We start from the raw sequence: 21,073 nt of genomic DNA, 5'->3' as shown, positions 1-21,073 counted from the left end.
TTTTTTTTTTTTGTCGGTCGTGGGGCTTGAACTCTGGGCCTGGGCACTGTCCCTCAGCTCTTCAGCTCAAGGCGAACGCTCTACCACTTGAGCTACAGCGCCACTTCCGATTTTCTGGTGGTTTATTGGAGATAAGAGTCTCATGGTCTCTCCTGCCCGGGCTGGCTTTGAACCGAGATCCTCAGATCTCAGCCTCCTGAGTAGCTAGGATTACAGGTGTGAGCCACCAGCACCCGGCTGTATATAATTTTTTTAAAGGTTGTGGGCCTGTGTAGGAATCGGAGGGTGGGGGTCCTGTGGGCCTATGTAGAAGTGGGAGGGTGGGATTTGAACAGGGATACTTCTGAAGGATGGAACTGGGGCTGCAGAGCATCAGGGAGTGTGCTCCACACCCAGGTGTATTAGTCAGGGTTCTCCTGCATCAGAACCCATGGAGAGAGGGGCTATATTGGGGAACTGGTCCTGTGACGTGGGAGGCTGAGCTGTCTTATGGCAAGCTGCCGGCTAGCTGAAGTGGAGAATCTGGTTGTGTGGCTCTCCCAAGTCTGAGGCCTGAGAACAGAAAGTCAGTGTTCTAATGCCGCTGAGTGCAAAGGCAGACACACTGAATGCTTGTGGCTCCAAGGCTTGGAGTACAAAGACCAGCGAACCTAATGTTGTTGTGTCTAAGAGCAGGAAAAGATGGCTGTCCTAACTCCCAAAGGGAGAGTAATTTCACCTTTTTCTCTGCTTTTCTCTCCTGTCTAGGCCCTCAAGAACTGGATGACACTCACCCACGTTAAGGGTGGGGTTTCTTTATTCCACTGATTCAAATAATGATCTCTCCCACAAACACCTCCACAGGCACACCCAGGAATAATGGCTGAATACCGATCTGGGTCTCCCTTAATCTAGTCAAGTTGGACACTTGAATCACTTGAGCTACAGCGCCACTTCCTTAAATCAATAGAGAGACTAACCATTAGCAGGCACATGGTTAGCAGATGAGTTTGGAAGTCCAGGGATGGCAGAGCGTTGGACTAGGATTATTGTAGTGTTGAAATGGATGGACTCAAAAGGAAGGAGAAGACATCTCAGGGTCAGTGGTGGTATACAGGATGAGGGAAGAGAAGGAAATGGGGCTTAGGCCTCCTATTCAGCATGTAGAAATGGGGGGGGGGGAGGGCTGGGAATGTGGCTTAATGGCAGAGCGCTGGCCTAGCATGTATGAAGCCCTGAGTTCCATTCCTCAGCACCACATACACAGAAAAAGCCAGAAGTGGTGCTATGGCTCAAGTGGTAGAGTGCTAGCCTCAGCAAAAGAAGCTCAGGAACAGTACCTATGCCCTGAGTTCAAGCCCCAGGACTGGAAAAAAAAAAAAAAGGGGGGGAATAATGGTGTCAAATCAAGCTATGAAATAATGAATATTGAATGACCTTCCAAATTGGCAAGCAGGATCATGAATTTTAGACTTACAGATTTTGTTATCTTTGAGATACTCAAAGAAAATCAAGGTATAATTGAGAAACAGGTTGAATTAGGTAACTCAAAATGAAAACCTAAGCTGAGCACCGGTGGCTCATGCCTGTAATCCTAACTACTCAGGGAGCTGAAATCTAAGGATCTCAGTTTAAAGCCAGCCCCAGCAGCAAAGTCCAGGAGACTCTTTTTTGTTGGTGGTGGTCACAGGGCTTGAACTCTGGCCACTTCTGGTTTTCTGAGTGGTCTACTCGAGATAAGTGTCTCACGGATTTTTGTGCTCAGGCTGGCTTTGAACCGTGATCCTCAGCCTCCTGAGTAGCTAGGATTACAGGTGAGTCACTAGCGCCCAGCTCTACCAGGAGACTCTCATCTCCAATTAACCACCAAAAGGCTGAGTAGAGCTATAGCTCAAGTGATAGAATGCTAGTCTTGAGCAAAAAAGCTAAGGGACAGTACCCAGGACAAGCCTCAGGATTGACACAAGAAAAAAAGAATCTGAGCTCTTTATATATTCTGAAGTATCCTGTGATGTGGTCTCCAGCCTCCAATTCCCACTTGCCTGTACAACCCCTCCTCCTTGCAGTGGGTGGGCCCTGTGATTCCTTGAGCCCAGAGAGCATGAGAATTGTGATGGACTGCAACCTGTAATTAGGTTCTGTTGTGTAAGATTTTATCTTGCTGGCTCTTCCTCCCTTACCAGCTTTGAAGAATACCATTCCTAAGAGGGCTTACAGAGAAATCACACACAAAGGATCTGTGAACAGCCTTTTAGAGCCGAAAGCAGTACCAGACAACAGTCAGCGAAAAGCTGACTTAGGTCCAACAGCAGCAAGGAACTAGCTGCTGCCACTAACCTGAGTGAGTGTGGAAGCGGATCTCTCCCTAGTCAGGGCTGCAATGGCACCAAGCCCTACACAAGCCGTGACAGCCTCGTGTGTCCACCCACGGGTCCCTGGCACTAAGTGGGTGTTGTTTGTGGAGATTTGTTAGGCAGCATACTAAACAAATACACTTCCTCTCTTCTCCCACAGAGCTCCATTCCGAGCAACACCGACCCTCCTCATCTGCCTTATGCTTATGAAATGCGTACAGTTGAAACAGATGTGCTGCTCTTTCTTCTTAGATAAGTGAGACAGTCATTATAAAATCTATATGACATATGAGCAAAAGGAACTAATGATCCTCGTGCAATTTTTCTCATTTCTTTTCCTTTTTTCTTTTTTGTCAGTTGTGGGGCCTGAACTCTGGGCCTGGGCAATGTCCCTCAGCTCTTCAGCTCAAGGCTTGCTCTCTGCCACTGCCAGTTTTCTGAGTGGTTTATGGAGATTAGAGTCTCACAGACTTTTCCTGCCTGAGCTGGCTTTGAACCGTAATCCTCAGATATTAGTCTCCTGAGTAGCTAGGATTATAGGTGTGAGCCACTGGCGCCCAGCTGCAATTTTTCTTAAGTAAATTCAATTTTTTTTTTTCGTCGTGGGACTTGAACTCTGGGCCTGGGTGCTGTCCCTCAGCTCTTCAGCAAAAAGCTAGTGCTCCATCACTTTTTTTTTTTTTTTGGGGTCCGGTTGTGGGGCCTGAACTCTGGGCCTGGGTGCTGTCCCTCAGCTCTTCAGCTCAAGGCTAGCACTCTATCACTTGAGCCACAGTGCCACTTCCAGCTTTTTTCTTTTTGCTTATATGGTGCTGGGGAATCGAACCCAGGGCCTCAGGCATTGCAAGGCAAGTGCTCTACCACTGAGCCACCTTCCCAGCCCGTGCTCCATCACTTGAGCCACAGTGCCACTTCTGGTTTTCTGATGGTTTATTGGAGATAAGAGTCTCAAGGACTTTCCTGCCTGGCCTGGCTTTGAACCACAATTCTCAGCTCTCAGCCTCCTGAGTAGCTAGGATTACAGACCTGAGTCACCGGTGCCTGGCCTAAACTCTGTCTTTTTTTTTTTTTTTTTTTAAATCGATCGTGGGGCTTGAACTCTGGGCTTGGGTACTGTCCCTCAGCTCTTCAGCTCAAGGTAAGCACTCTACTGCTTGAGCCACAGCACCACTTCCGGTTTTCTAGTGTTTTATTGGAGATAAGAGTCTCACACTTTCCTGCCCCTGCCCAGGCTGGCTTTGTTGTTGTTTTTTGGGTCCGGTCATGGGGCCTGAACTCTAGGCCTGGGCGCTGTCCTTCAGCTCTTCAGCTCAAGGCTAGCACTCTACTACTGGAGCCACAGCACCACTTCTGGCTTTTTTTTGTTGTTTATATGGTGCTGAGGAATCAAACCCAGGGCCTCATGCATGCAAGGCAAACGCTCTACCACTGAGCCACCTTCCCAGCCCCCCTGGGCTGGCTTTGAACCACAATCCTCAGATCTCAGCCTCCTGAGTAGCTAGGATTACAAGTGTGAGCCACCGGCGCCCGGCTGGGTAGAAGTTCTTTGACAGAGGAGGTGAAAAAGAACAAATTGCAGAGCTTAAAGACAGAGTGTAGGCCAGGCACCCGTGGCTCACGCCTGTAATCCTAACTACTCAGAAGGCTGAGATCTGAAGTTCATGGTTCAAAGTCAGCCTGGGCAGGAAAGTCCGTGAGCCTCATCTCCAATAAACCGCCAGAACACCGGAAGTGGCACTGTGGCTCAAGCAGTAGAGCACTGGCCTTGACTGAAGAGCGCAGGGACAGTGCCCAGGCCCAGAGTTCAAGCTCCATGACCAACAAACAACTTCTACTGAAAACACAAGGCGTAATTAGAAGGCCTGTACTTCTGTGGAATGTACTGGAACTTCTCCAAGGAGGTGCACTGAAATTGCACATAGAACCTGTGGACACAGGGACACCATTAGCTAACCTCTGCTCAGAGCAATTCTCTTCCTACCTCCCGAGGCAATGGTGCCCGGCACTCCAGGAGCCTGGTCTCGAACGTCTTTTGAGTAAATAAGACTTGCATAGTTAGCTTTCAGGAGGCCGGCAGAGACAGACTGAGGGCTCTGGATCCTCTGCACCTTTTCACTCCCTCTCTTCACCCCAGGGCACCAGCCAGGATTCTCCCTGGCTCCAGATCCTCCAGGGATGTCTTCCCTCTTTCCCTCCTGCTCATCTTCAGCCCGCCTGCCTCATCTTCCCGCTGCACCTGTGCCCTGGTGGGAGGCCCTGGGTGTCCTCCAGGTGCTAACGCCTCATTTAACTCCTCCAAGCTCCCGCTGTGTGGTGTGGCTCCATCATGCTGGTCAAAGGTCTTGCATCTACCCAGAGAGCCTGGTGGTAGCCCAGGCCAAATGCTAATGCATGCCCGCCTCCCCAGGGGACCCTGGGGCCAAAAGAGAGGAGGACGGTTCAAGACCAGGACTCGGGCAGCAATGAAGGTGGAAGGGCAGAAACATCTCTCAGAGAAGGATACACATGGGGTAAATACACAATGAAGAGGGCAGGAAGTTAAGATCTACAGAAGGAGAAATCCAAAGTGAAGAGGGCAGAAAGTTAAGATCATTCTACAGAAGGAGAAATCCAAATACCTAGCTGTAGGAAAATGTTCAACTGCACTACTATATTACTAAATCTATGTGGTGGGGTATTACTGCATTATGGGCTCATGCCTCTAAATTCCTAGCTACTCTGGAGGCTGAGATCTGAAGACTGGGGTTTGAAGCCAGTCTGGACAGGAAAGTCTCTGAGATTCTATCTTGAAATAACACTCTTCAGCTCGGCACCCTGTGGCTCAGGCCTGTAATCCTAGCTACTTAGAAGGCTGAGATCTGAGGACTGGGGTTGGAAGCCAGTCTGGACAGTAAAGTCTCTGAGAATCTTATCTCGAATTAAACACTGGTCATCTGGGCGCCCAGTGGCTCACACCTGTAATCCTAGCTATTCAGGAGGCTGAGATCTGAGGATTGAGGTTCAAAGCCAGGCCAGGCAGGAAAGTCCATGAAAAAAAAAAGTTATAGTAATTTGCACATGGTCTTTAATAGTGTATGTCTTATTTATTTTTTGGTTGTTTGTGGGGGCTGAACTTTGGGCCTGGGCACTGTCCCTCAGCTCTTCAGCTCAAGGCTAGCGCTCTACTGCTTGAGCCATAGCACCACTTCTGGCTTTTTTCTGTTTACGTGTTACTGAGGAATCGAACCTAGGGCCTCATGCATGTGAGGCAAGTGCTCTACCACTGAGCCACCTTCCCAACCCTGTCTTAATTTTTCAGTTTTACAGAATTATAGATTTACATGCAGTTGTGAGAGATAAATTACAGAATCCTAATGAAATAGCATTTCATACCCACCAGAATCACTGCCATGAAAAAGAATGCCCACATTGTTGAGGACCTTTATACAAGCTGGTGGCGCAGACTCGTGATGGAGAGCTTGGTTAATGTGAGTGTGCCAGCCGTGGCACGGCGGCCGGCTCATGAGGCATCCCGGCCGAGAGCATGCCCGGAGGACCAACACGCTCACACAGACACATGGCCACCAAGGCTCAGAGCAGCATCATTCATAATAAATTAGAAACAACCTAAACAATATCAGCAGATGAACTAAATGTGCAAGTGTATACGGACAACCAAAATCCCAGTCCTGACCCGTGCTCCCATGTAGAAAACTACACCCTTGAAAGCCCGATGCTAAGGTTTTGAATTCAGACACAAAAAGCCATACACTGTGATTTCACTTATAAAGTATCTAGAATAGTTAAATGCGTAAACCAAGTAGATCAATGGAGGCAGGGTTTGGAGACAGAGAAAATGGAGAGTTATTATGGTTTAGATATGAAGTATTCCCCCAAAAGCTTGGTCCCTCATAAAAATGGTTTGTTCTCTTTGGAAATGATGGATCATAAAAGTCCTGCCTTTGGAAATGGACTAACCCACTGACAGACTCAAAATCTGAAGAGACTCTGGGAGCTGGGGGAGCTGGGGAGGGGGTCAGGTGGGGGAGGCGGGGCTTAGCAGGCAGGCAACCTCGGGTGTGCAGTCTGGCCTCACCCTCCCTGCCTTCATGTATGATTTCTGTCTTTACCTCCTTTCCTCCCTTTCTTCTTTCCTTCCTCCCGTTCTTGTTTTGTGCCAACACTGGAGCTTAAAGCTGGCTTTGAACTGATATTCAGCCTCCTGAGTAGCTAGGATTACAGGTGTGAGCTAGTGTCCAGCTCCAAAGCTTTTAATGTAGTCTGATATATTTTGGAAAAGTTAAACAAACACGGTGTGTGTGTGTGTGTGTGTGTGTGTGTATGTGTGTGTGTACTGACAATGGGTCCAAAGGCCTCACACATGCTCAGAGGGACCTACCACTGGGCCACACTCTCAGCACCTACCTAAGGATTCCTGGTCTGTGTAAGAGTTAATCCTTCAAGCCGGGTGCTGGTGGCTCACACCTGTAATCCTAGCTACTCAGGAGGCTGAGATCTGAGGATCGCGGTTCAAAGCCAGCCCGGGCAGAGAGACCGTGAGACTCCTATCTCCAGTAAACCACCAGAAAACCGGAAGTGGCGCTGTAGCTCAAGTGGTAGAGCGCTCGCCTTGAGCTGAAGAGCTGAGGGACAGCGCCCAGGCCCAGAGTTCAAGCCCCACGACCGACCAAAAAACAAAACAAAGCAAAACAAAGAGTTAATTAATCCTTCAGGGGCTGGGAAGGTAGCTCAGTGGTAGAGAGCTTGCCTTGCATGCCTGAAGCCCTGGGTTCGATTCCTCAGCACCACATAAATAAAAAGAAAAAAGCCGGAAGTGGCGCTGTGGCTCAAGTGGTAGAGCGCTAGCCTTGAGCTGAAGAGCTGAGGGACAGCGCCCAGGCCAGAGTTCAGGCCCCGCGACAGGACCCCCCCCCCAGAAAAAAAAAAAAAGAGTTAATCCTTCAGGACCTCACAAGTAGTAAGAAGGAGAACTAGGTGAGTGTGTGGTGCAGCCCAGGCCAGAGTTCAGGCCCCGAGACAGGACCCCCCCCCAAAAAAAAAATAAAATAAAAGAGAGTGTTAATCCTTCAGGGCCTCACAAGTAGTGAGGAGGAGGACTAGGTGAGTGTGTGGTGCAGCTGGAATCCCAGCACTTTCCAGGAGGAGGCAGAAGGAGGTGAGAGCTTGTCTCAAGAAAAGCAGAAAAAAGAAAAGAAAAGAATTCAGAAACTTGGAGGCTGAAGGCACAGCTCAGAGCAGAGGTAGAGGGCTGCCTAGCATGCACAAGGCCCTGGGCTTGACCCAGCCCCATAAAACGAGTAAGTAAATAAAATTAACTTTAAACAGGAGTAAGCCTCGTCCTGGAACCTGCCGCTGCCGCCTCGCCCCGCGCGGTCCTTCCTGCTCTCCAGGGGCTTCGGTGGCAGACAGAGTCAGCCCAGAGCCCAGCAGAAGCCCTGGGCCTCACACCCACCAGCTGACTGGTTCTTTCCTTTCTCAATACAAGGGACACCAGCTCCCTGAGACGGGGACACGGGGCTGGCTCCTTGCAGATGTGCTGGGGTGGGGAAGGGCTGGCACAGCCCACGCCTGATTGCCTGACTTCTTCTGTGCCCTTGGTGGGGCGGGTGGTAGTGATTTGATCTGCGTGAGGCATAGCTGGGGACTGACACCCATCTACGCACTGCATCCAGAAACAGTCTAGTTGCTTCCTGAGGCGTAGACTTTTCTCTGCACTGAGCACTGATGGGTTTTATTATCATAAAATAATAAAGGGAGCTGGGAAGGTGGCTCAGTGGTAGAGTACTTGCCTAGCACTCATGAAACCCTGGGTTCGACTCTTCAGTACCACATACACAGAAAAAGCCAAAAGTGGCGCTAGCCTTGAGCAAAAGCAGTTCAGGGACACAGAAACTCAGGCTCTGAGTTCAAACCTCAGGGCTGGCAAAATAATAACAACAACAATAATAATAGTAATAATAAAAAGAGGATCAGGATGGCAGCTCTGGAGCCAGCCTGCCTGCTCGGCTCCTCATCATCTCTTCTTGCTGACTTTGGACAAGTAACTCAGTGCCAGGCCTCAGCTTTCCTGTCCGCACAGTGGGGTGATAACAGGGTCTGCCTCCCAGGTAGGGAACAGGGCCCAGCCTACAGGGGCATCCGACTTCCTACTAGGAGAGGGGGGCAGAGGGCAGGTGACGAGAGCCGGGGGAAAGGAGACGAGGGCAGCCGCACACTGCTCAGGCTTCCAAGGCTGTCTCTGAGCTTTCTGAGACGCCAGCTGTTTCATCCGCACAGAGGAGGGTGAGGGAGGGTGTCCCCGCCGTGTCCCCTGGGTGCAAGACACACCCACCACAGAACAGGTGCCAGCGGCGGCAGCTCTGGTCCCAGAGGACGAGCAGGCCCGGGCCTCACAGACACAGCTGGCCACGTCGGGTTATTAGATGCCAAGAATGGGAAACTGGGCAGAAAGGAAGGTCAGACGGGCCTCAGGGGACTGGGTGGGACCGGAAGGGAGGGGCCCCTGCCTTCTGCTGCTGGCCACCTTCAGCTTCTCTCTGCTCCGCTCTCTCCTGACCAGGCTCTTCTGCTCCATTTTCTTTCATTATTTTTGGGTTGCTGGGGTAGAACTCAGTGCCTAGCACATGCCGTGCCACCAGACTACCGCCTAGCTCTGCGGAATTTTCTCTTCAGTGCCAGCTGTCTGTCTACAGCAGGAGTTGGGCGTGTTCAAGGGACAGTGGCAAGTCAGAATGCCCGAGGGCCGGGCCTCGTGGGGCGGCCCCGCCCTGGCCTTGCGTCGCAGTGGGCAGGTCTGGCGCTGGCAAACTCCAGAGTTCAACTTCCCATAAAATAAAGCATTTCCCCTTCCATGTCCCAGGGAAAGCAACACCAGAAACCCAGTGGCTTCACTGAGGTGGTTTGTTGTTTGTTTGGGGTTTTGCTGCTTCAGAACTGCCTTTGGCCAGAGAGGAACTGAAGAGGGGACCCAGGCCTGAACCCCAAAACTTCACTCTTTTCTTTCTCCTCTCTCTCTCTCTCTCAGCATCAAATCCAACATCTTCACTTCCCCCTTTTCAGAGCCTTGTCTCAACGCTCCTTAAAATTATTTCATCCTTTTGAGTCCCTTCTTCAATCTGTGTTTCTGCCCTGGGTTTGGTTTGCCTTTTTTCCCCATTCCCAATACTTTAACAAAACTTTTGGGGCTGGGAAGGTGGCTCAGAGGTAGAGTGCTTGCCTTGCATGCCTTAGGCTCTGGGTTCGATTCCTCAGCACCACATAAGCAAAAAGAAAAAAGCCGGAAGTGGCGCTGTGGCTCAAGTGGTAGAGCGCTAGCCTTGAGCTGAAGAGCTGAGGGACAGACAGCGCCCAGGCCCAGAGTTCAGACCCCAAGACCGGACCCAAAAAAAAAAACAAAAAAAACCCCAAATCTTTTGATGTACAGAAAAGTTCTAAGACTAGGAAATTGACAGTTGTTTCTTATACCTAGAGTCAGCGTTCAGTGCAGCCACGGTTCTACTCTGTCCTCCTCCTCCTCCTTGCAGAGTAAGAAAGTCCCCTCACAGTTCTCTCCCCTCGTTGCTGGGTCCCGGGGACCTTTTCCATTGTCTGTTGTGTGCAAGGCAGAGACAGAGGAGCCGGAGCCTCTGCCCCACCCAGTGACACAGCAGGTGTCTGGAGACCAAACCCCAGGAGTGAACATTTTAGTTGGCTTAATACCTCAAACTGGGCTGGCTTTTGAAAGTGAGTGACCGTGGGTGTCATTTCCACGCACTGGTGCAGAGATGCCAGGGGTGCACTAGAAAAAGGAAAAAGAAATCAGAATAGATCTCCATACCCTGACCATCCCTATCCTCCATAAACCACTTGCCCAGAACAAGGGGGAGGAGGAAAGAAGTGCAGGGAAATGAGAGAAAGGAGAGCCCAGAAGGTGAGGGGTGAATTGAATTCACACTGACGCAGAAGCCACAGAGCTGATCTCTGCCTCCCAGCTCCGGCCCGAGGGCATCCCGGGAACTCCAACAAGAGCAGGCAGGCAGGGCCCACGGGCCAGCTGGCCCGTGCTCCACGGGTGAAGACCCACCTGTTCCCCACCAGCCTGCTAAAGAGGCAATTAGAAGTGCTTTGCCAATCCTGAGCATTTTGTTTTCAAATTCAACATTTAGGAATCTGCTCAGACTGATTTGTGGCAGACGGGAAACCCCAGGCATCAAACACACTGGCTCCTGCATTTCTGGGAAGCCTCGTTGGCAGGTGGCTGTGGTAACAGCAGCACTGCCCAGGGGACAGGGAGCTCTGCAAGCAGACTCAGGAAGAGCGCCAGTCCCACTGGTCCTGTGCTCACGACGCAGACTCCGGCAAAGCCATCTGGTGTGTGGACTGGTCTCCAGTGTTTTCCACAACTCCTTTGACACTGCAGGCAAGTGCTATGCACGGGGAACGCCCCCTGAGGAACAGGTGCCCCCCTCCTATTCTGGTGAGCAGTACACACTGCGCGCACACACACACACACACGTGCATGTGGCTGTGCATGTGTGTGCGTGCACATGTGCCAGTCCTGGGGCTTCAACTCAGCGCCTATCCCTGAACTTCTTGGCTCTAGGCTAGCATTCTACCAGGTAGGCCACTGATCCACTTCCGGCTTTTTGTTGAGCTTAATCCTCAGATCTCAGCCTCCTGAGAGTCAGTATTAGAGACATGAGCCACTGGCACCCAGAATACTTTTTAATTAAGACTTCATCTAGAGTTATGCAACAGAAGACAGAAAGATTCAGGGAGAGGGAGGGAAGCCAGCCAACAAGCAAGTGTCCCGTTTATGCTGAGTGTGATCCTGGGTGCAGGGCTGCATGCAGGACCAGGCCCAGGGCGGGAGGGGGGTTAAGGGGGAGGAAGCGGTAAAGAAAATGCTCCAGGAGATCCTGGAGAGGGGAGGAAAGGGGGAAGATGTGGCCACCCACCCTCTGAGGAGCATTTCTGATTCCAGGACGAGACCTGTGAGGCTTCTGTGCCAGCAGCACTTAGTACCTCAGGCATGACTTGCTCTGTAGGGGGTGGTTCTGGTGTGCTGGGAACTTCCTTCAATAAAGCCAGTCACCTGGGTTATTTTGGTCACTTTGGCTACAACTGTCTTTTGGTACCACTGTGTGCGCGCGTGCGTGTGTATGTGCGTGCGTGTGCATGTGTGTTTTGCACTTAGGAATCACTGCCTATTTCAAACCTTTCATCTGTCCATGCTGTCAGTCTCTCAAGTCTTTTTGTTTCATTTGGGGTTTTGTTTCTTCCTTTTTTCCCTTTCTCCCTGGCTTTCTTTGGCTTTGAGGGCTCTTATAATAACCTATGATTATTACTACAACGAGAGCTTGTTATTGTTTGGTTAGTTTAAAATATTTCTAAGCTGGGCACCGGGGGCTCTAGCTACTCCGGGGGCTGAGATCTGAGGATTGTGGATCAAAGCCAGCCCGGGCAGGAAAGTTCATGAGATTCTTATCTCCAATAAACCATTAGAAAACCAGAAGTGGTGCTGTGGCTCAAGCGGTAGAGCGCTTGCCTTGAGCTGAAGAGCACAAGGACAGCACCCAAGCCCAGAGTTCAAGCCCCACAACTGACCAAAAAAAAAAATTTCTATTATAAAAATGTAACTGTAAACTTTTTTGGAAAATAAAAGTTACCACTAACATGGTGCATGGGTGTACACAGGTGTGTAAGCACACAGATGTGTGAACTCCCTAGCAGATTCCAAAAATAAACACACAATTTAATACCCTTTCTGCAACATATACATATATATATATTTTTTTCTTCTAATATGTGAAAATATGGAGCCGGGCACTGGTGGCTCACACCTGGAATCTGACCTACTCAGGAGGCTGAGATCTATGTATTATGTTTCGTCACCAGCCAGGCAAGAAAGTCCTTGAGACTTTTATCTCCAGTTACCCACCAAAAAGCCAAAGTGGAGCTGTGTTTCTAGTGGTAGAGTGCTATCCTAGAACTCAAGCCCCAGGACCAGTGAAATACTGTAAAATGCTGGCAACAGGGGCTGGGAACGTGGCTCAGTGGTAGAGTGCTGGCCTAGCATGCCTGAAGCCCTCGGTTCAATTCCTCAGCACTGCATAAGCAGAAAAAGGCAGAAGAAGAGCTGTGGCTCAAGTGGTAGAGTGCTAGTCTTGAGCAAAATCAGCTCAGGGTCAGTGCCTAGGCCCTGAGGTCAAGCCCCAGACCAGGCAAAAAAAACCCACAAAACAAAAACCATAAAATGCTGACCACAAATAAAATGAAAACTAGTATCAGTCAAACAAAATGTATGTGCAGGGGATGTGTCTGTCTAATCTCTAACACATTAACACATTTCTGTTAAACCTGAGGCAGGTGTGTGGGCACTGGCATGCTGGCGGAGGCTTGAACTCAGGGCCCTGACTCACGTTTTTTTTTTTTTTTTTTTTTGGTCCGGTCGTGGGGTCTTTATTCTGGGCTTGGGCGCTGTCCCTCAGTTCTTCAGCTCAAGGCTAGCACTCTACCACTTGAGCCACAGCACTACTTCCAGCTTTTTTCTTTTTGCTTATGTGGTGCTGAGGAATGGAACCCAGGGCCTCAGGCATGCAAGGCAAGCGCTCTACCACTGAGCCACCTTCCTAGCCCACACTTAGCTTTTTTTGTACTCAAGGTCAGTTCTTAACCACTTGAGCCAAGTCTCTAGTTTCAGCTTTTTTTTTTTAATCTTTAAAAAAAATTTTTTTTGTCAGTTGTGGGGCTTGAACTTTGGACGTGGGCGCTGTCCCTCAGCTCTTCAGCTCAAGGCTAGCGCTCTACCAACCTGAGCCACAGCACCACTTCTGGCTTTTTCTGCTTATGTGGTGCTGAGGAATCAAATCCAAGGTCTCATGCATGCAAGGCAAGCACTCTACCACTGAGCCACCTTCCCAGTCCCCTTTTTGCTTTTTAATTAGAGACCAGTCCCAAAGATTTGGCTTCCCACTGAACCTTGGTCCTCACATCTGGGTCTCCTGAGTGAGTGGATTATAGGTGTGAGACACCAGCATCCAGCTCTACAAGTTCTCAACAGGTAAATATGTTATTATATGTGGTCATTTTAAAGATTTTTTTTTTTCAGTCCTAGGGCTTGAACTCTGGCCCTGGGCACTGTCCCTGAGCTCCTTTTGCCAAGGTTAGCACTCTGCCTCTTGAGCCACAGAACCACTTTCACTTTTTCTGAGATTAATTGGAGATAAGTCTCAAAGACTTTCCTGACCAGGCTGATTTCTAATTGCAATTCTCAGATCTCAGCCTCCAGAGTGGTTAGGAGTACAGGGGTGAGCCACCAGTGCCTGACTTATAAATAAATTTCTACTAACAATCCAGGGCAAATCTTTGTCCAGCCTGGGCTGGGTCCACTGGGCAGCATGTGGGGGCTAGTGAGCAGGCTGCTGCAGGCCTGGCTCAGCTCCTGGCCTGTCTTAAGTCTGTTTCCTCATCTGTCAAAGGAATAAAATAGACACTGTTAGCACTTAGGAAATATTTCTGCCGGGTGCTGGTGGTTCACACTTGTAATCCTAGCTACTCAGGAGGCTGAGATCTGAGCATCAAGGTTCAAAGCCAGCCCAGGCAAGAAAGTCCGTGAGACTCTTATCTCCAATAAACCACTAAAATAAACCACTAGAAAACCGAAGTGACACTGGAGCTCAAGTGGTAGAGTGCTGGGCTGAAGAGCCCAGGGACAGCGCCTAGGCCCAGAGTTCAAGCCCCATGACCGACCAAAAAAAAAAAGGAAATAGGAAATATTTCTGATACATTCTGCATAGTGCCTGGCAGTCCACATACGTTTAGTAAACATTACCAATGTTTATTATTGCTAAGTACCAAAAGCTGAGGGTCTGGAATTTGACAAAAGATTCATTAGACCCTCTTTGCCAAATAATCAGCTCAAGTAACTGGATTAATTAGGGAGGCAAAATGACAACAATTCTGTTTGGTACTTGGTGCTATGGTGGGGAGGGAAGGTGGGGCCCAGGGTCTCAAGCGTGCTAGCAAGTAAGCTACACCCCAGCCCTGGACAAGGAGTATTTATGTGTAAAGACTGTGTGTTCCTATGATCTTCCTGTGAGGTTATTTTTGCCTTCTGTTGTACCTCTTCTTATATGCAATATTCACCCTGCTCTGATACCATGTTCACAGGCGAAAACCCAATTACACTTCCGCCCGCCCACAGTGCCTTCCCCTCGCCCACGTCCAGGCCTCCTCTCTGATGCGCAAGCCCATGTGGACCATGTCCCTCATTTGCTGTAGCTTATTCCTGTGAAAAGTGCGACTCTGCCATCCTCACCCTCTCCCCGCTGACTCAGCACGAAGCAACATTCCCAGCCCTTTTTTCAGTATTACTATGTTTTTGTCAGTCATGGGACCTGCATTCAGGGCCTGGGTACAGTCTCTGGGCTCTTTTTGCTTAAGGCTAACATTCTACCACTTTGAGATACAGCTCCACTTCTGGTTTTCTGGTGGTTAATTGGAGATGAGTCTCATGGATTTTCTGCCTGGGCTGGCTTTGAGCCATGATCCTCAGTTCTCAGCCTCCTGAGTTGCTAGGATTGCAGGCATGAGCCAATAGTACCATTATTATTATTACTGTTGTTGTTATTTGTGACTTGGTCCTCCATGTGTATAGCTAGGGATTGTAGGTGTGCACCAGTACCCCTGGCTACAGAGTTTTGTTCATCTTGGTAGAAACTGCGTTCACATCATTTAAAACTGTAAAACTCCCACAGCACATCCCATTACTTAAGAGCCCGCAGCAGGAGGACCTCCAAAGTCTTCCTGGGTGGTTTGGGCCCAGGTAACTCAAATTCTCCCTTAGACAGATGACCTCTGTGGCGTAGCATCGTTCTAAACTCCACCAAGCACGTAAACAGAATTCCTCCTTTTCCTAGGAGAAAACTTAAGGCTCTTTTTTTTTTGGGTCCGGTCATGGGGCCTGAACTCTGGGCCTGGGCGCTGTCCCTCAGCTCTTCAGATCAAGGCTAGCGCTCTACCACTTGAGCCACAGCGCCACTTCCGGCTTTTTTCTTTTTGCTTATATGGTGCTGAGGAATCGAACCCAGGGCCTCAGGCATGCAAGGCAAGCGCTCAACCACTGAGCCACCTTCCCAGCCCCAAGGCTTTTTTTTTTTTTTTTTTTAAATTAGTATCCCTACCAAGGAGTTTCAATTCCAGAAGTCAGGTTGTGATCCAGTCCATCATTCTTCCCCCATTTCCCCATCCTGTTAGTTTAGTTCTTACATAATATGCACTGCACACAATAGCTGTATTTACTCACCCTCCTCCCTCCATTTGTATCCTCCTTGTTGCCCCCCCCCACTCCATGTTTCAGATTTCTGGCATTTTGAGTTAATACTTATTGAACCTTGCTTTGTGTATTGTCAGGGATAAAACGCAGGGTCTGGCACATGCTAGACAAGGGCTCTCTATACCTCTGAACCATAATACTAGCAGAACTCTGTTTTCCTTGAACTTGGGCAGTTAATTTGGCTCTTGGGTAAGAGCATGCACATTTTTAAAAAGAGAGGACCTGCCAGGCACCAATGGCTCACACCTGTAATCCTAGCTACTCAGGAGGCTGAGAACTGAGGATTATGGTTTGAAGCCAGCTCTGGGAGAAAAGTCCATGAGATTCTTATCTCCAAAAATGACTCAGAAAAAGCTGGAAGTGGCACTGTAGCTCAAGTCCAAGAGCATTTGCTTGAGCAAAAGAAGTTCAGGGACAGCACCCAGGCAGTGAGTTCAAGCCCCAGGACCTACAAAAATAAAACAAATAGAGATAACCTTAAAAAATTTTTTTGTCTCCTTCCATCCCAAGGCCTGAACTCAGGGCCTTGCGCTCTCACTTGTGGGTTTTGTTTTTGTTCTGCTTATGTCTTGTGCTCTACCACCTGAGTTATACGCTTCGAGCTCAGCTATTTGCTAGAGAAGGGAATCTTGCACATTTTTTCTGCCTGAGTTGGTACTGAACTACAATCTTCCAGTTCTCAGCCTCTCAGTATCTAGGATTACATGAATGAGCCAGTGGTGTCTGGCCTTTTTTTCTGAATTTTACCCATCTCTTCATACTTAAGAAGCACTGCCCAGTGCCAATGGTTCACATCCACAATCCTAACTGCTCAGGAGGCTGAGAGTGGAAAGATCACAGTCTAGGTCAGCCCTGACAGAAAATTCAGATTCTGTATCAAAATAAACAAAGCAAAAAACAAAACCAAAAACAGGTCTACAGGTATGGTAGAACACCAGCCCAGCAAGCATGAGACCCTGAGTGCAAACTCCAGTTTTGTCCCATATCCTTTAAAAAGCATCAATTTCAGTAGTAGAGATTTGCTCTGTGGTGCCTGGGGTTAAATCAGGACCTGGGTGCTTTCTGATTTTTTTTTTTTTTTTGGTCAGTCCTGGGGCTTGAACTCTGGGCCTGGGCGCTGTCCCTCAGCTCTTCAGCTTAAGGCTAGCGCTCTACCACTTGAGCCACAGCGCCACTTCTGGCCTTTTCTGTTTATGTGGTGCTGAGGAATCGAACCCAAGGCTTCATGCATGCAAGGGAAGCGCTCCACCACTGAGCCACCTTCCCAGCCCTGTCTCTGATCTTTTGTGCTCAAGGTTATCCATCTACCATTTGAGTCACACAGCTTGGCTTCCAGCTTTTTGGGTAGATAAGTGTAGATAAGAGTCTGACAGACTTTTCTGCGTGGGCTGGCTTTGAACCTCAATCCTCCGATCCCCACCTCCTAAGTAGCTGGATTACAGTCACCAGCATTCAGCTAGTAGTAGAGATTTTTGCCTGGCATGTGTTGAGATCCTGAGGTTCTTGTTTTTTTTGTTTTTTTTTTTTTTTTGGTCTGGTCATGGGGCCTAAACTCTGGGCCTGGGCGCTGTCCCTCAGCTCTTCAGCTCAAGGCTAGCGCTCTACCACTTGGGCCACAGCGCCACTTCCGACTTTTTTCTTTTTGCTTATGTGGTGCTGAAGAATTGAACCCAGGGCCTCAGGCATGCAAGGCAAGCACTCTACCACTGAGCCACCTTCCGAGCCTCTGAGATCCTGAGTTTTATCTCCAGAAATAACTGGCAATGACCCAAACAAGTAATCCTAGCAATCCAGAGACTAAAACAGAAGGATCATGAATTTGAGGCCAGTCTGAACAATTTAGCTAGTTCCAGGCTGACAGACACTGTGTCAAAAAAAGAAAAGAAAAAAAGAAGAGAGAAGCGTCAGTATGATTATGCTAAGAGTTTGCAGAGGGGCTGGGGAGTGTCTGGGATTCTGTCTGAAACCCACACCAAGAAGTTGCACCGGTCCCTTTGGCGCGCACGGCTCACTGGCTCCTTGTGTTGCTCTGCCTCTCACAGTTGGAAGAGCACTTAGGCTTTCTGTACTCTCTCCTCAGGATAGAGCCACACCTCCCCAGTGCACTGGGCTGGAGGACTCCTGCATCTCCCAGGAGCATCTCTGACTTACAGAAACAGCCCAGGTGCAATGCCAAAGTTGCTTGAAAAAGGAAGAAAGACAAGATCAGAATCGTCCATCACTAATAGCTACTCCAAATTAATAAACACTAATGGTAAGATAGTTCTAGTCAAATGAACCCATGCCTTTTTCCCACTTGGTGATAAGAGACACCCAGTAAGCTCATCCACTCCAGGAGGTACATTTTTTCCAGATCTGGATACCCTGCAAAGTGCATCCTTGAGTGATGACTTGATAAAGTATTGCCACTTTTTGCTTACTCATCCATCAGGTATTTATTGTCTGGTGGGTATGATGTAAACTGATGTATGAAACATCACACACAGCCCTACTAGCACCAAGTTCACAGTCTAAACCACAAACCAACCAAGGGGCCTGGCACTGGTAGCTCATGCCTATAATCCTAGTTACTCAGGAGACTGAGATTTAAGGATTGTGGTTCAAAGCCAATTTATTATCTCCAATGAACCAGCAAAAAGCTGGAAGAGCTTTGCCCGCTTTCTAGGAGACAGGGGTCCAAGGCACTGAGATGAACATAATGGCAGGTGAAAAAATTAATGAAGTAACCAGTAGAAATTCACAAGGATTTATCAACGTTTGAAAACTCCACTGGTGCTGTGGATGAGATGCTGAAGACCATGATGTCTGTATCTAGAAATGAATTCTTTCAGAAGTTGGACCCATTACAATAAGCAGAAGTGGATTTAGTTCCTGCATACACATTAAATTCAATTTTTTGGGCTTATCTGGCAATCCTAGGAGTTATCCTAAAGAATAGCTAGTAAAGCAAGAATCAGTGAGATGAAAGAATCTGGGTATACATGAACCGTCAAGGCGTAGCAGTCAAGAAAGAGTCTGCCACACTTGACAGACATGCAGCTTCAAGATTTATTTTTAAAAAATGCCCTCTGGGAACCAAACTCTAAAAAAGTATCAAAAGTTGCTAATAAAGGAAAAAGTAAAAATTACAAAAAAAAAAAGCTGGAAGAGGAGGTGTGCTTAAGTGGGCGATCACTAGCCTTGAGAAAAAGCAGCATCCAGGAACAAATGCAGCAGCAGTATTCACTAGACACTACGCTGAAAAAAACAAAAAAAAAAACAACTTGTGGGTGGGGCTGGGAGGGAAAAACTGGGAGAGATGGAAGGGGTGACACCGTCCAAAAAGAAACATACTCATTATCTGACATAACTATAACCCCTCGGTACACCACCTTTATAACAACAACAACAACAAAACCTAACTACTCAGGAGACTGAGATCTGAGGATAATCTGAGATCAAAGTCAGCAGGGCAGAAGTGTCCTTGGGATACTCTTATCTCCAATTAACCACTCAAAAACTGGAAGTGGAGCTGTGGGTCCTAGTGGTAGAGCACTAGGCTTGAGCAGAAGAGCTCAGGAACGTGTCCAGGCCCTGAGTTCAAACCCTATGATTGACAAAATAAAAACAATAAAAAATTTAAAAAGCAGCACCTTAGTGGGTGTCAGTAGCTCACACCTGTAATGCTAGCTACTTAGGAGGCTGATATCTTAGGATGGAGATTCAAAGCCAGCCTGAACTAGAGCGTCTGTGAGACTCTTATATCCAATTAACCACCAGAAATCTGGAAATGGCACTGTGGCTCAAGTTGTAGTACACTAGCCTTGAGCTGAAGAGCTGAGGGACAGCACCCAGGCCCAGAGGTCAAACCCCATGAAAAAAAAAAAAAGACAATGAGAGTCTCTAAATTTTTGTTTTTGTTCCAGTCTGAGGCTTGAACTCAAGGCCTGGGCACTATCTCTGAGCTTTCTGTTGTTGCTGTTGGTGGTGGTAGGGCTTGAACTCAGGACCTGGGCACTGTCCCTGAGTCTCTTTGTGCTTAAGGCTAGCACTCTACCACTTGAGCCACAGTGCCACTTCCGGCTTTTTCTGAGTAGTTTATTGGAGATAGGAGTCTCACGGACTTTTCTGCCCTGGCAGTCTTCAATCTTTGATCCACAGACAGCAGCCTCCTGAGGAGCTAAGATTATAGGTGTGAGCCACAGTGTCTGGCTGGAAGGCCTCCCTTACCCTTTTTATTTGTTGTTGTTTCGTCGGTCCTGGGGCTTGAACTCTGGGCCTGGGAGCTGTCCCTGGGCTCTTCAGTTCTACCGTTTGAGCATCAGCCCCACTTCTGGTTTTCTGGTGGTTTATTGGCGATAAGAGTCTCACGGACTTTCCTGCCCGGGCTGGCTTCGAACCGTGATCCTCAGATCTCAGCCTCCGGAGGAGCCGCGATGACAGGCGTGAGCCACCGGCGCTGCACATTTTATCAATGAGAAAGGGGAGCGATCAGCGTTACCTCCTCGGGCGCTCAGGCCGTCCTTCTAGAACCGTCTCTTAGCCTCGGTCAGCGTTGTTTCCACGGCAGAGATGGGGTCCGACCGAGGCCGTCCGGGATGGGAACTCTGCGCTCTTTCCGTCACACAGTCGTTGGCTGCGGAGGGCTCGGCTCGGCGGCCGGAGCGAGGCTCGGGCTCAGGCCGGCCTGGAACCCAGAGCCCGCGCTGCGCGCTCGACCCCGGGGCCCGGGCCCGCCGCGCGTGCGTCCTGGACCGGAGCGGAGCGCGCGCGGGGGGGGGGGCGGGGACGCGGCGCGGGGGGCCGGGCCGTGCCGGTGAGGCGCGGGCGCTCCGCGGGCCTCGCCCGCCCCTCCCGCCCGGCCCGGCCCCCGCTCCTCCGCCCGCGGACGCCCCGAGCCGGCCTCCGGGCGGGCCGGACGCGGGCGCTCCCGCGAGGCCGCCCCGGGCCCCGCGTCCGCCCGGCCCGCCGTGAGCCGGCGCCCGGCCTGCGAGGCTCACGCGCAGCCATTTTGCGGCCGGGCGGCCCCGCGGGCCCCGCTCCGCCGGGAGGGCGCGGGAGGCCCCAGCCCCGCGCCCGCGCGCCCCGCCGGCGCCCCCCCACGCCCCGCCGCGCTCCGGGGCCCCGCGGGGGCGCGCCCCCCCCCCACGCCCGCTGCGCCCTCCCCTCCCCGCCCCTGCCTAGCGGCCCGAACTCGGCGGCGGGGGCGGCGGGGGCGGCCCGGCCCTCAGCGTGTCTTTGTGTTTGTACACACACCGCCCCGCGGCGGCGGCGGGGGCGGGCGGCGGGGGCGGGGCGGGCGCGCGGCGGGCGCGCGGCGGCGGCCGCCCCCGGCCCTCAGCGTGTCTTTGTGTTTGTACACACACTGCGCAGGGCGGCGCGCGGGGGAGGGGCGAGCGCGCGCCGGCGAACGGGCGCGCGGGGGGCGGGCCGGGGCGGGGCGCGC

Source organism: Dipodomys merriami, unplaced genomic scaffold (assembly GCF_024711535.1).
Source record: "Dipodomys merriami isolate MVZ:Mamm:240054 unplaced genomic scaffold, mDipMer1.0.p SCAF_158, whole genome shotgun sequence".
Taxonomy (NCBI): Eukaryota; Metazoa; Chordata; class Mammalia; order Rodentia; family Heteromyidae; genus Dipodomys; species Dipodomys merriami.
Note: the sequence above shows the minus strand (reverse complement) of the source record.